This window comes from Lycorma delicatula, chromosome 6, assembly GCF_047948215.1.
Source record: "Lycorma delicatula isolate Av1 chromosome 6, ASM4794821v1, whole genome shotgun sequence".
NCBI lineage: Eukaryota > Metazoa > Arthropoda > Insecta > Hemiptera > Fulgoridae > Lycorma > Lycorma delicatula.
In genome coordinates, this window is record NC_134460.1 from 10,874,424 (window position 1) to 10,889,164 (window position 14,741).

The 14,741-nt window shown below is 30.4% G+C and overlaps 1 protein-coding gene and 1 long non-coding RNA gene across 3 annotated transcripts in view; one reads left to right on the forward strand and one right to left on the reverse strand.

The window, feature by feature from the left end:
- Positions 1-13,785, reverse strand: part of LOC142326543 (lipase member H-A-like) — a 96,444-nt gene extending 82,659 nt beyond the window's left edge. The window contains exon 1 of the mRNA XM_075369124.1: positions 13,538-13,785. The gene's annotated coding sequence lies outside the window, so the exon portion shown is untranslated. The remainder of the gene's footprint in view (positions 1-13,537) is intronic.
- The window catches only part of LOC142326544 (uncharacterized), a 227,598-nt gene that overhangs the window by 159,383 nt on the left and 53,474 nt on the right, over positions 1-14,741 (forward strand). The window lies entirely within an intron of this gene.

The window sequence follows — 14,741 nt, forward strand, 5'->3', positions numbered from 1 at the left end:
TTAAATAAAAATTAAAGATAATAAATATAAATTACTTTAATAAATTATTTTTTTGTTAATGATATAGGTACATTAATTTCTATGGATATTCTTTCATAGATGATATACCCGTAATTATTCTAATTTATTATTATAGTAAATATTGTTTTTTGATAAACTTAAAATTATCATTTACTCGTCAATCGGTAAAAACCTATAATCATTATGTGTGATTAAATATATGACGCATAAAGAGTTTTGATTTCTTAAATTTTAGTTTAAATCTGTCTTTAAAATAGATGAGTGAAATAACCAATTTTTTACTACATATCATTCTTTAATCAGTCGTCTTTCTAAAGGATTCCAAAGTAACAGTTTATGTTAAAAAAACCAGTTCATATAACATTTTTTTTTTAATAAATACAGTATTTGACCAAGTTTTAATGTAGTTAGTCAAGTTCAATGTACGTACATTTTGTGACTTGGCAGACGTCTAGACGGTAATCTAATTCTTGTCAAGTGTTTAGGAGCATCAGTGGCGTTGTTAAACCTACAACTTCAACACTTCTCTGTTTTAGATCGGCCAGATCTCGAACTTTAATAAATTAGCAAGCAAAAATGTCCAAAGAAATGATATCTGGCGATCTAGATGGCCGTGCAGTTGGACCTTCTTGTCTGATCCAACGGGAAAGTGTTGTTGAAGAACACGGGTAACACATCGATGAAAGTGGGTTGGAGTACCATCTTGTTGGAGACTGAAGTCTGCAGGATTCTACGGTTGAGCAAAGTTCTCAAACATGTCGAGGTGCTTGTGTTCTATTACAGTAGGCTTTTGAAAAAAAAAAACTGATGATGCCATTTTTGTACAGTCCTAACCAGACATTGGCTTTTGGTGTGTTACTTGCATTTTCGATTACTGTGTGCGGGATTTCAGTATCCCAAATTCGAAAATTGTGTTGGTTAACTTTCCCGCACGTGTGAAAGGATGCATCATTACTAAATAACAGCTTATCGAGATAATTAGGATTGTTTTTGGCATGGTGCGTTATCTCTACAACAAATTACTATCGTAGGCGGCGATGATTTGGTTTAACGTGATGGAGTTGTAACCTGTACGCTCGCAAACGGAGCCGCTTATGAACAATGTCGTGAACAGTGGAACGAGGAATTTGCAGTTCGTTAATCTTTCTTTTTTTTTAGACCTTCTTAAACTCCTCCCAAAACACTAGTCTCTCTCAATGCATAGTAGTTTCAGGGAGCCGTGGCAGTCGTCTGTCCCCCTGACTTGTTCTTCACCTGGGCATCAAATCGGGGTTTTCTCAGCATCATCGTAGCACGCCAAACCCCCCCCCCCCCAACCGCTACTGGGTGATCGACGTGACCCTTCACTGGGAAGCTACCCTTCCCTAGCCTACCGACACCAGGTAGGCGTTGTACACACCTAGTGTCCCCATCGCGGCCCTCACATACCTCGAGGGTCCCTGATACCATCCTCGGGGAGTTTCGAACCCACCACTTTTGCGTGTGGATGGACCAAAGCATCCTAGGCAACAGGGCTACCTCCCGGCCCTACACGGCGACCACTTTTTTCTTTTATATTTCCTCAAATTCTCTTTGTCGACATCTTACTTATCTGTGGTAATTTTAACCACTTTCCTTCCCCGTAAATAGCCCACCTAATTGACTTTCCCATACGTAATCCAGTCTCGTTATTAACTGAACTTTTTGATGATTTCCAGTTTGTGAAACTTCTAGTCTCTTTTAATGTCGTATTATCCCATTGACGAATATACTTGGGTTGTAGAAAGAACGGTATTGCAGTTCGTACAAACGTTGAAAACGCGTAACTGATTGAAACTCCGCTAACCAAAGCACTCATTGAACCTTTTGTTGCGGAATCCTCATCTCGTTCAGCAAGTTCTTTGTATTCTTATTTATGAGGCATTGTCAAGACTTATGTATTTTATGAAGTTTATAGGGAGAGATTGATTTTTTTAAAATTATCTCACTACTAGTCTTACAAAACGTTACCTGGTGTTACCCTCTTGATGAAACATAAATTATAACGTTTTCTATTAATTAAAATCGAATTTACCATGTACCGGTATTTTTGGTTTAATTCAGAAAGATTTCGTAACTAAACTTCCTTCCAGATTTTTATAAAAAAAAAGTATGACTAAACCTATCAACGGTTTGTTATTTATTATAACTTACAATTTAATTTGGAGATCTGCCAGAAAGTTAACATACTTTAATAGCTGATTAATTTAGGTTTTAAAGTATATTGTTTAGCTTATTTTCACAGTGTATTTTCTCGCTATTATCTATTATCATCTTTTTTATCTCGACTAATAATGACTACAATTGCATTGTGAGTCGGCTTACCTGCGCATGCGTATTTCGCTGACCTTGAGATTATACAGAACAAATTTTGTAGATATTTCCTGTCGATTGAGATACGTTTAAGAGATTACGACAACTGGTTTTCTAAATATAGGTTATTACTTTTGGATATCTTTAGCCCAGGCACCCTCTATTATCAATTTTTTCTATATTACTGTTTTCGTTTTATTTGTTATGGCTCTATAAGTTTTTATTTAATTTATTTTACTTTTTTTTTTAATTTTCTTGGTGTAAAGACGGAAATAAAGCTTGTGTAATAAGCAGTAAAATCAATAATAATATTGAAATAAGAACCGAAACTTAGAGAAGAAAAATTTTAAATAAAAATCACTAAATAATTTTGGGAAAATTTTAAATACAGTACAGCTCACAATATTATATTCAAATGAATGCAATACAGTATTTTTCTTATCATCTATTATTAAGGATTTTTTTTTAACAGGATGAATTTTTATTGTTTTAAAAAGAAAACTTTGTTAAAGGTTCAATTACAACTCCTAAATAAAATTATAACCTAACTTATTCTTTATTTTTATAAACTATTTTGTTAATAGTTCTGCTCCAAAATGTTTATACTTAGTTGTTCTTAATTTGTTGTTGTTCTTAAGTTGTATACTTAATTTGATATTCTTATTAATTATGAGTAAACCTGGTTATTAATATTTATTTCTGCATATTTACAAACTTCACCAATTATCAGTTACGATTTCTGATAGTATTTACCATCTAAAATTTAAAAAAAGAAAATAACTTTACTAATAACTCAACTTCTATTGAACCGGTTTTTGTTATAAATCCGTACAAAACCATCTGTGGTACTGGTTTCTAAGTAAATGAGACAGTATTCAGAAATTGTAATTTATTTTTTGTATCATTAACTTGCTTTTAATGGTAGACTGAAGCCTCATCATTATCGTAAAATAAAGGGCTTTGGTCACGTTAGGAAACGTTTCATGAATTATGATAGGCTGCTAACCTCCAGCAGACGTCTCGCTGACTCCTTTATAGTTTATTGGAGATTACTTTATGTCTCACAGATTTCATTTTTGGCATAAAAGCCATTTTATTTCAGCGCATATTTAAACTGATTAAATCAATATGGTAGATAAATAAAGTTGTTTTTTTATTCTGAGTAAAAATTCCTGCTCTCCCAAGGGGTTGAAAGGTGTCAAATGACACCTTGTCATTGACAGTACTTCTCAAAATCCACGTTCTCCTTATATTTTATCTATTTTGGGTACTTTGGCTATTTACCTGACTGAGATAAGACTTCAATGAGGTTATCATGACTAGTACCATCCTTGGTGTCATTTAATATTGGGGGTCTGTCTGCAGAACGATTAAGGGACTTTGTTTCTTGTTTGACGGCTTCATAATAAATTTAATAGCTGAATTTCCTAATCCTTCCTAAAGTAAAAATAAAAAAAAAATATTGCTATGAAACATTTAGCGTGTACTGATTATTGCTTGGGCAGTGGATAATTATAGTTTATTATTAATCATTTATTAATATTCGCTTGATAACCTTCAGTGAGTTCTTTGTATTCTTACTTATGAAACTGTGATTACTGATGTATTTTATGAGGTTTACTAGGGAGAGGTTGGTTTTTTAACTGTCTCACTACTACTCTTACAAAGCATTTTTACTGATGTTACCCTGTTGATAAAACATTTTCTTTTAATTAAAATCATATTTCCATATATTTTTGGCTTAATTCAGAAAGATTTCATAACTAAACTTCCTTCCAGATTCTTATAAAAAAAATATGGCTGAACATATCAACAGTTTGTTACTTATTTATTATAACTTATTTAATTTGCAGATCTACCACAAAGTTAATGATACTTTAATAGCTGATTAATTTATGTTTTAAAGTATATTGTTTACCTTATTTACATAGTGTATTTTCTTGTTATTGTCTATTATCATGCTTTATAGCTTGAAAGCTATTTACAGCCATTGCTTAGAACCCGATGACCAAACATTATCTTAAAAATGTTCTTATAAATTCTGTTTGACATTAGTTTTCATAAATTGAATATAATTTTACTCTAATAATATTTTTCATTAAATATTTTATTTGTTTATTTTCATGTTTTCAGTTATAGAAAAATCGTTAGTTTTGAATTTATTATTACTGCTATGAAATTTAGAGTGGAATTTAGAAAGAGGAGGTAAAGAAGATTTTTGAGGAGGATATTGTAAGAGGTCTGAGTAAAAAAGGTAAGGTAGAAAATGTAGAAAAAGAATGGGAGAATGTTAAAAAGGAAATTCTTAAATTAGCAGAAGCTAACCTAGGTGGAACAAAGAGAACTGGTAGAAAACCTTGGATATCAGAGGATATATTGCAGTTGATGAACGTAGAAAATATAAGAATGCTAGCGATGAAAAAAGTAAAAGGAACTATCGACAATTAAGAAATATTATAAACAGGAAGTGAAAACTAGCGAAATAACAGTGGATTAAAGAAAAGTGTTCAGAAGTGGAAAGAAAAATTATCATTGGTAAAATAGACAGAACATACAGGAAAGTTAAAGAGAATTTTGTTGTACATAAATTAAAATCTAATAATGTGTTAAACAAATATGATACACTGATTTATACAAAAGAAAAGGTCAATTAGTGGGTGGAATATATTGAATAGTTATATGGAGGAAATGAATTACAAAATGGTGTTATAGAGGAAGTCAAAGAGGATGAAAGGGAAGAAACAATACTGAAATCTGAATTTAAGAGAGCATTAAAAGATTTAAATGGCAGAAAGGCTCCTGGAATAGACGGAATACCTGTAGAATTACTGCGCAGTGCAGGTGAGGAAGCGATTGATAGATTATACAAACTGGTGTGTAATATTTATGAAAAAGGGGAATTTCCGTCAGACTTCAAAAAAAGTGTTATGGTAATGATACCAAAGAAAGCAGGGACAGATAAATGTGAAGAATACAGAAATTACCTTCACTAATCATGCATCAAAAATATTAACTAGAATTCTGTACAGAAGAATTAAGATGAGAGTGGAAGAAGTATCAGGAGAAGACCAATTTGGTTTCAGGAAAAGTATAGGGACGCAATTTTAGCGCTCAGATTAATAGTAGAAGGAAGATTAAATAAAAATAAACCAACATACTTGGCATTTATAGGCACAGAAAAGGCATGGAATAATGTAGACTGGAATAAAATGTTCAGTATTTTAAAAAAAATTAGGGTTCATGTACAGAGATAGAAGAACAATTGCTAACATTTACAGGAACCAAAAAGCAACAGTCATAATTGAAGAACATAAGAAAGAAGCCGTAATAAAAAAGGGAGTCCGACAAGGATGTTCCCTATCCCTGTTACTTTTTAATCTTTACATAGAACCAGCAGTTAATGATAATATTAAAGAACAATTTAGATCTGTAGTAACAGTACAAGATAAAAAGATTAGGATACTACAATGAACGGCATGGATGAAGTCCTATGTAGGAAATACGGATGAAAAAACAAGAAAAAAAACAAAAGTAATGAAATGTAGAAAGACCATTGAATATAAAAAATAGGAAGAGAAAAGATTACTGAGGTAGAAGAATTTTGTTATTTGGGAAGTAGGATTACTAAAGATGGACGAAGCTGGAGGGATATAAAATGCCGAATAGCACAGGCGAAACGAGCTTTCAGTCAGAAATATAATTTGTTTACGTCAGAAATATATTTAAACATCAGGAAAACATTTTTGAAAGTATATGTTTGGAGCGCAGCTTTATATGGAAGTGAAAGTTCAACAATCAGAGTACCTGAGAAGAAAAGATTAGAAGTTTTTGAAATGTGGTGCTATAGGAGAATGTTAAAAATCAGATGGGTGGATAAAGTGACAAATTGATGAAGAAAGAAGCATTTGGAAGAAATATAGTTAAAAGAAGAGACAGACTTATAGGCCACAAATTAAGGCATCCTGGAATAGTCACTCTAGTGTTGAAGGGACAAGTAGAAGGGAAAAATTGTGCAGTCAGGCAAAATTTGGAATATGTAAAACAAATTGTTAGGAATGTAGGATGTAGGGAGTATACCAAAATGAAACAACTGGCACTAGATAGGAAATCTTGGAGAGCTGCATCAAACCTGTCAAATGACTGAAGACAAAAAAAAAATACTACAATTTGTAAATTTATTGTTGATTTATTAGTGTATTTTATTATTACTGAATTATTATTATTATTAGCTGTTATTACACTTACCGCTAGTGATGACAATGTATGAGAAGTGCATCGTCTTCATAATGCATTTGTATTCACTTGCGTTATTTTGTAAACACACGGAAAGGTGCAATTTACTACAATATAAGTAGGTCATTCAGTCAATGCCAACTAACATTCTTCTTTCAGATTTTTACTTTTTCCTTAATTATTGTTATTATGTTGTACCTGTTTATCCAGTTTTTACAGCTTCCTTTTCTCTATTTAATATTAATTTTACTAGTTTATTATAATTTAAAAATAATATATTATATTCCATTAAAAACAAATTTTATGTTTCCCTTTGTTTATTTCATCTATTTAATTATTTGAATTATAAAGTTTCAAAAACTGGTTCAAATCAGAATCAGAGCCTTAGTTTTTGTGTATGTGTGTGTGTGTGTATATATATATACACACACACATGTGTCTAATTATATATATATATATTATTAGAATATATTATTATATATATTATTAGAATATATATATATATATATATATATATATATATATATATTCTTGTAAGGAATTATATACAACTAAATTGAATGCTTTAGTAGATTTGTCGAAACAACTTTCTTTTTTTTTTTCTACTAAATGGTAAATTATTTTAAAACAATGAAGTTAATGACAAGAAAGTAACGATATACTTGTATATGTGATCATAAATTACTTCTTTTTTTTATCAATCATCATCATTGCATATTCTTCATTGTTATGAAAATAAAAATGAAGTATATTACAACCATAACAATCAATATTTTATCAAATACGTCTATTTTCTTTTTCAAAATAGAGAAAATGTAAAATCCTTATTTATTTGAATATTGCATAACAAAACCAATCAATATTTATTCATTAACTGTTTTAAACCTGTTTCTTCACAATTATTTGTTTAATAACATATAAATAAAGAAAGTGCTAGTATATATTGTATTAAAATTAAATTTTTTTCCTTAATGTGTAAGTTGCAATCTGTTTACCTAGTGACCAATAAACAACTCTCCACGTCCCAATGAGATGAGGATGATTTGTATGACATGTAAATGAAGTGTAATATTGTACAAACTATAGCCAATTATTCCAGAGATGTATGGTTAATTGAACCCAACTACCAAAGTACATTGGTATCCACTGTCTAGTATTCACTTCTTTACAAAAGCAACTAATGTTTACTAGGATTTGAACCTCAGTACCTTCGACTTCAAAAATCATCTGTTAAACAACTGATCTGAGATGACGAGTTCACCTCTAGAGCAGCCCAATGGGCTATCAAAATTAAATGGTTCAGATAAAATGCTGTAAAAACCTTAATAACAATAATAATAATAATTATTAGTAAATATAAAAGACTAACTACAAAAAATTACTAAAAATATGCAAAGTTCAACAAAAATTTCTACCGGATAACATTTTTCTTTTAGATTGGTATGTTATTAGTCCAGTATTAAGTTAGGTATTGTAATAATTTTTTCGCTAAAAGTATTTTTGCTTCTAAGGTTTTTATTTTGTGTTTTAAACAGTGACAGAATTCTTTGTAGTTTATTTTTTCTTTACTTTTTGCTTCTTATTTATATTCATGAAATGAAGGTATATTCACACATTCTTACACAAATTTCAATCAATGTAGAATTTAATAATTTTGATTTATCACTTCATTTATAACATCGCATACTTTTTCGCAAAGATAACTAAAATAATGAGATATATTTTTAATTAATTAATTGCAGATTTTCATTTTTGTTCTTTAGAGTTTCCTTTTTGCTATTATTGTTATCATTATTATCTTTATTATTATTTTTTACTGATTTTTTTTGTTATTTTCTTATTGTCATTAACTGCACTGCTGTTGATATATTAATCGAAGCTCAATTTACTTGTCTCATTCTCCCTGGGAAATTTATTTAAAACTTTTAATGATTCTATTGTCCAAGAGACTGAACTAGGATATATAGTTAGCAGTTGTATTCCATCTAATGTTAAGCACATTAATTCCATTACATCATTTCTCTCTTGTAACGATTCTACAAATCTCTCTAAAGTAATTGAGAAATTTTGGAACATCGAGGAAAGCAATACTGATATTTAAGTTACTAGCATTCCTTTGTGAAAAACATTTTCAATTTAATTTGACACGAAATGATCAAGGTAGATTTGTGGTTTCATTACCATGTAAATATGAGAACATCCAATTAGGCGATTCCTTTGTTAATGCTAGGAACAGATTTTTGTATTTATAAAAAAGGTTAAATAATGATTATAAGCTCAAAAGAGATTGTTGTACCTTCATCCAAGAATATTTAGATTTCGATAACATGTCATCACTTAACTACGATGACTTAATTAAACAAGCTAATGTGTACTACTTACCCCCACCACCCAGTATTTAAGCCATCTAGTTTAACTACTAAACTTTGATTGGTTTTCAATGATTCGACTAAAACTTCCAATGGCCTATCACTTAATGACACTTTACTAGTCAGTCCAGTAGTCCAACAAGATATATTTTCTATAATGATTAGATTGAGAATACATAATTTTTTAAAAAAATAATTATATCATTACATTAGAAATAACGAAAATGTATACACAAATTTTACTCAGTCATTCAAATTTATAAAGTATACCGTGGTGTGATTTTCCAGATCAGGAAATAAAACATTATGCACTACGTTCAGTAACTTATGGAACTGCTTGCGCAGCATACCTAGCCGCACAATGTCTAATACAAATAGCAAAGGAAAATGAAATTAATTATTCACGAGTTTGTAACACTATTCAAAACAACTTCTATGTTGATGACATAATTACAGGTTCAAATAACTTAGATGAAGTTAATCAACTGAAAACTGACATTTCTAAATTATTACATCAGTATGGTTTTTCTTTACATACTTCTTAACAATTCCATCAATGCTTCCCTTGATCATAATTATTCTTTTCTGTCCAGTTAAGAACAATTCATATGAACTTTAGGAATCCTTTGGAATAACACTTCAGACATATTACTTTATCAACTCACTCATTTCAGTAATTTTATCATGTATACAAAAAGAAATATCCTTTCCATCATTTCTAGTATATTTGATCCACTGGGACTCAATGGTCCTATTGTATTTTCTCATTAATGCTTTACATGTCATCATGGCAAATTAAAATTGATTGGGATGAAACATTACCCAAAACAATACTATCTCAATGGCTGACTCTTTACAGTAAGTTGTATTTAATTGAAGGTATAAAAATAAATAGTTCTATAATTTCTAATAATAATAATATTAAGGTTAAGTCAATTCAGTTACATGTTTTTTCCAATACCTCAAAAAAGGGGTACGGTTGCTGAATTTATATACTATTTGTTGACAATAAAATTTCATCTAATTTACTGTGTTCAAAATCAAAACCTGCCCCTTTAAAACAAATAACGATACAAGAATTGAACTATGTGTCTGTTTCTCTCTTACTCGTTATTAATAAAGGTCCATTAAAATTAAATTTTAATGAAATACAATTGATTCTATGGTTACACTTTAAAACCATCTATTTGGAAGATATTTATTAGCAACAGAGTTTCAGAAATCCAACATAACGCAAATGCTACTTGACATTTCGTTAAGTCTTCTGATAATCCTGCTGACGTAGAGTCTAGGGGTTGTCCTCCAAGCAAATTAATTGATATGTCATTTTCATATTGGCTAATTAATAATAATTTTACCTTTAACAATTGTGATTCAAATCCAGAATGCTTAGCAGAAAGATATTATTGTCATGTGCATCCACTGTCATACCTGATTATCCACAGAAATACTCATCTTTACACAAGCTACTTTGCATATTTAGCTTCTGTTTTAAATTCATTTACAATGCTAAGTCTAATCAGTTAGAACGAAATTCAGGAATTAAACCACATGCTTACCTTCTTTCTGCAAGAATCACAGTTCATTGATTTTGGTCATGGAGACACCATAGTATTAAAAATAATCAAATTATTGCTCAACATAGTAAACTTATCTCTTTGGATCCATTCTTGGATAATTCAGGTTTACTACGCATAGGTTGCAGACTGCAACACTCTTTATTATACTACCATGTAAAACATCATATCACATTACATCCTGATATTAACATCACAAGACTAATCATTAAGGCCAAATATTTACGGCTTCTACATGCTGGTACTTAGTTAACAAATCATTCGCTGTGTCATAAGTATTGGATACTAAATACCAAAAGAACTATTTCATTGATCGTTAATAAATGTTTGACTTGCTTCAAGTTTAATGCAAGAACTTAAATAACTTTGTCAACTACCATGTTTTCCTTCACAACCATTCTCTGCTTGTGCAGTGGATTATGGCGGTCCAATTATGATACGCCATGGTGGGCAGCAATCTAAGTCTTTCATTAAAGCTTATATTGCACTGTTATTGTCATGCGACTATGGCAATACATTTTTAGAACTAGTTTCTGACTTATCTACACAGTCATTTGTAGCCTTAAAAAGATTCACATCTCATAGATGTATTCTTAAGCAAATCTTTTCTGACAATGGTACTAACTTTTGTTCAGCTAAAAACATACTTTATAACCTATATCAACTCTTTAAAAAATCGGACATTTTAAAATCAAACATTCAATCAGTTTCAACGAAACAAGATTTCAACTGGGTCATTCATTCCTCCCACATCGCCTCACTTTGGTGATTTGTGGGAAAGTGCAATTAAAAGTGTCAAACATCATATGTGTTGTGTTATCGGTCAAACAATTCTTAACTTTAAGGAATTATATACAATTTTAACGCAGATTAAAACTTACTTTAACTCCAGTCCCTTATCTCCGTTTCTACAGACCATACAGCGCATTGTATGCATACTGAGCTTTTAACTCCAGCGCATTTTCTCATTGGGTCTCTACTTACATCCTTGCCTGAGCCCAGTTATCAGAAAATTCAAGTCAATTGTTTAGGACTCTGGCAACTATTGCAAAAACATATTCAGTCTATTTGGAAGTGTTTGCAGCAACAAAATAAATGGCAGTTTCCCAAACTAAATCTAGTTGTTGGTGATTTGGTTTTGGTGACCAACAAACAGTCCACTCCACTGCAATGGAAGCACAGCATTGTCACTCAAGTTTATTCTGGTTCTGATAATTTTGTGAGAGTGGCTGATGTAAATACTGCTAAAGGTCTACTAAAAAGAGCTATACATAAACTATGTCTATTACCAATTATAAGTAATTGAATTAATTGATATATTATAATGAGTAGTAACATATTTCTTAAAGGTCATTGTGATATTTGTAACAATAATTTATTAAATGTGTTATTTATGGTTCAATATTATCATGTAATTTCATTTGTCTTGTATTTAAATATTGTATTAATGTATATTCTAAGATGTATACTTATGAGTATGTTGACGTAATTCTAATTATCATTTTCTTATTGCTCCCATTCAGTTATACAACATACAGACTATTGTACAACATAGAGATACAAATACATACAACACAAATATACATACAAACATAACATAAATATTCGTACAAAATAAAATGCAAACATATACACTATTGGCTACTTAGGCTACCAAGTTAAAAGCTAATTTGGTTGCATTAAAGCAGCAAGATGATACACTTATCATTTGCTTGTGGTTAGTGTCCCAAGCTATTTTGGTTGTATTGAGGCAGGTTGATGATATATCCATCATTTGCTTGGAGTTAGAGTTGCAAGCTCGGTACATCTTGGAGCATAAGGCTTGGGTTCGAATCCTGTACAGGCACAACATTTTCACACACAACAAAAATTATCATTTATAACATCCTCTGAAGCAATACCTAACGGTGGGCCCAGAGGTTAAAAAAATATATACAATTGATAAAATTTAATGGGTAGATTATATAATTATCCCCTTCCTCCCAACAATAAATGCTGTGTAATGTTCTTTGAAGACAGCTTTGTGATGGCAGGTATAAAAGTGGATTTCTCTGTTATTTCTTCATAATGCATCAGTAAATCCATTAACAATTTTATAACAGTATTTTTTCTGCCACAGTACAGAAGGGTAGTAACTATTCATGCTAACATTATTCCTGAATTCACAAATATATCTTGTAAGTTCTTGAGCATACTATTTAGGTGCCAAATTTTTTACTTGTCACTTTGTTACATAAGGTACAATAAAAATTCTATTAGTTTCCAAGGATTATTTTATCTACTGAATGATGTGAATACAGCGAATAATTCTGCATGAACAGCACATCAACTAGTTCGCCTTTTTTGTTAAACGAGAGAATCTGCAGTCAATTTTCTCACTAGCAATATGTAAGTATTGTTCAGTACAATGTCTACAATTATATGTTTCTAAAATAAATACTATTGTATGGTTAGTATAGCCAAGCATATTACAAGTGACAAAGAGGAGATTTGATATGTACTAGCAAAATAGTTATTTTTGTTGACATTTATCAAAATATGAAAGATTTCATTTATTGTATAATGAAACAAAATTAATCAATTTTCACATCAAGGCAGGCCAATCAACTCAAGATACTCATGTTTCTCCAACATATCACTAACTATTAACACAGGTTTGTTTCTGTTTTTTAAATTGAAATGTAATTTACTTCGGTGAAATTAAAACATCTCAAATTCATTAGCAATTATTCTGGCTTAACCTAAAATTTGTAAATATATCGACATTTCTAAGTTCAAAATTCAAAGTTATATTTTTAACCAAATTTGTTGTATTTCCTGTCGCTTTTTTCTAATAGTTTAAGAACGGGTGTCTTTGAAAGAATTAATAGTATGGTTTTAACGTTGAACTTCTTTTTATAAATTAAAATCCTAAATAATGAAAACAATACAAATTTTATTATTATTTGCGAAGTAATATTATATGTTAATAAATTACTGTTCAATACTCTTTTACATAGTACATACCCCTTTTTTTATTTTTCTGTCTAGTATCCGTAACCACCGTAAGGTATTGCTTGAGAGTATGATGATATGTATGAATGTAAATGGAAGTGTAGTATTGTACAGTCCCGACCATTCCTGAGAAGTATGGTTAATTGAAAACCCGAAAAAAGAACACGTATCCACGATCGTGTATTCAAATCCGAATAAAAGTAACTGCCTTTATTAAAATTTGAACCTTAGAACTCTCGACTTCGAAATCAGCTGATTTGCGAAGATTAGACTAACTCGGTGGGTTGGTAACCTAAACTATCATTCAGTAATATGAAAAGTGCTTGCAATTAAAGGCTGATATCGGAGATGTTATCAAATGCAATTATGCTCGGAAAAACTCGAAATCTACCACCCGTTAGGCGCCTCTGCCGAGTGACAATCTGGTTTGCTTAAATTAACTAACAGACTTGACTGAATGTTGTAGTATTCAAAAAATTATTAATTCCAGATTTTAATAAGAATTCTAGAAACAAGCAACTATTTGTTTAGAGTAGGGTTGACCATTTTCTGCGTGCATAAATCTTTATATTGTATTAAAGTAAATTACGATTGCATTTCTTCTTTAAAAGGTTGATTAAAAATAACATTTAAATTGCATGTAAATTTAGTTGTTTAGTGATTTCAAAATTAAAAAATATCAATATACGAACTCACGCCAAGGATATTATACATGTTGTAATTAAGTTGTTTAAATATGGTAATATTTAAGGAACGATATTGCATTTTATTTCAAATGGCACCTTGATTTGAAATATGACACTTTTTAGAAAGTTAGATTTGATTTATTAGGTTGGTAGGAACTGCTGTGTTGGCTAACCTGTAATTTCGTTAAAACTACGATTAATGTTAAATACTGTGAAATTTTTTTGAATTTTTTTGTCATCGAAAGTCATGTCATTAGTGTGTAAGTAACTGAATAGTATCATATGTTTCGTTAACTTCTTTGGTAACTTTGTTGTGAATAAATTGTAACAGTTAGCGTGAATATCGTCTGTAAACGAATGTAACCAACGAAAATTGTTAAATTCTCGGCTGCTGTAGTTGAAAGTGTGTGTTATTCACATCAGCAATAATAGTAAGTTATATCCGTAGATTTCGATTTGTTTCTAGTCTATATAGTATAGTATGGCAAAGATTGGTACCTTTCTAAAGAATTTTACATAAATTGCATACA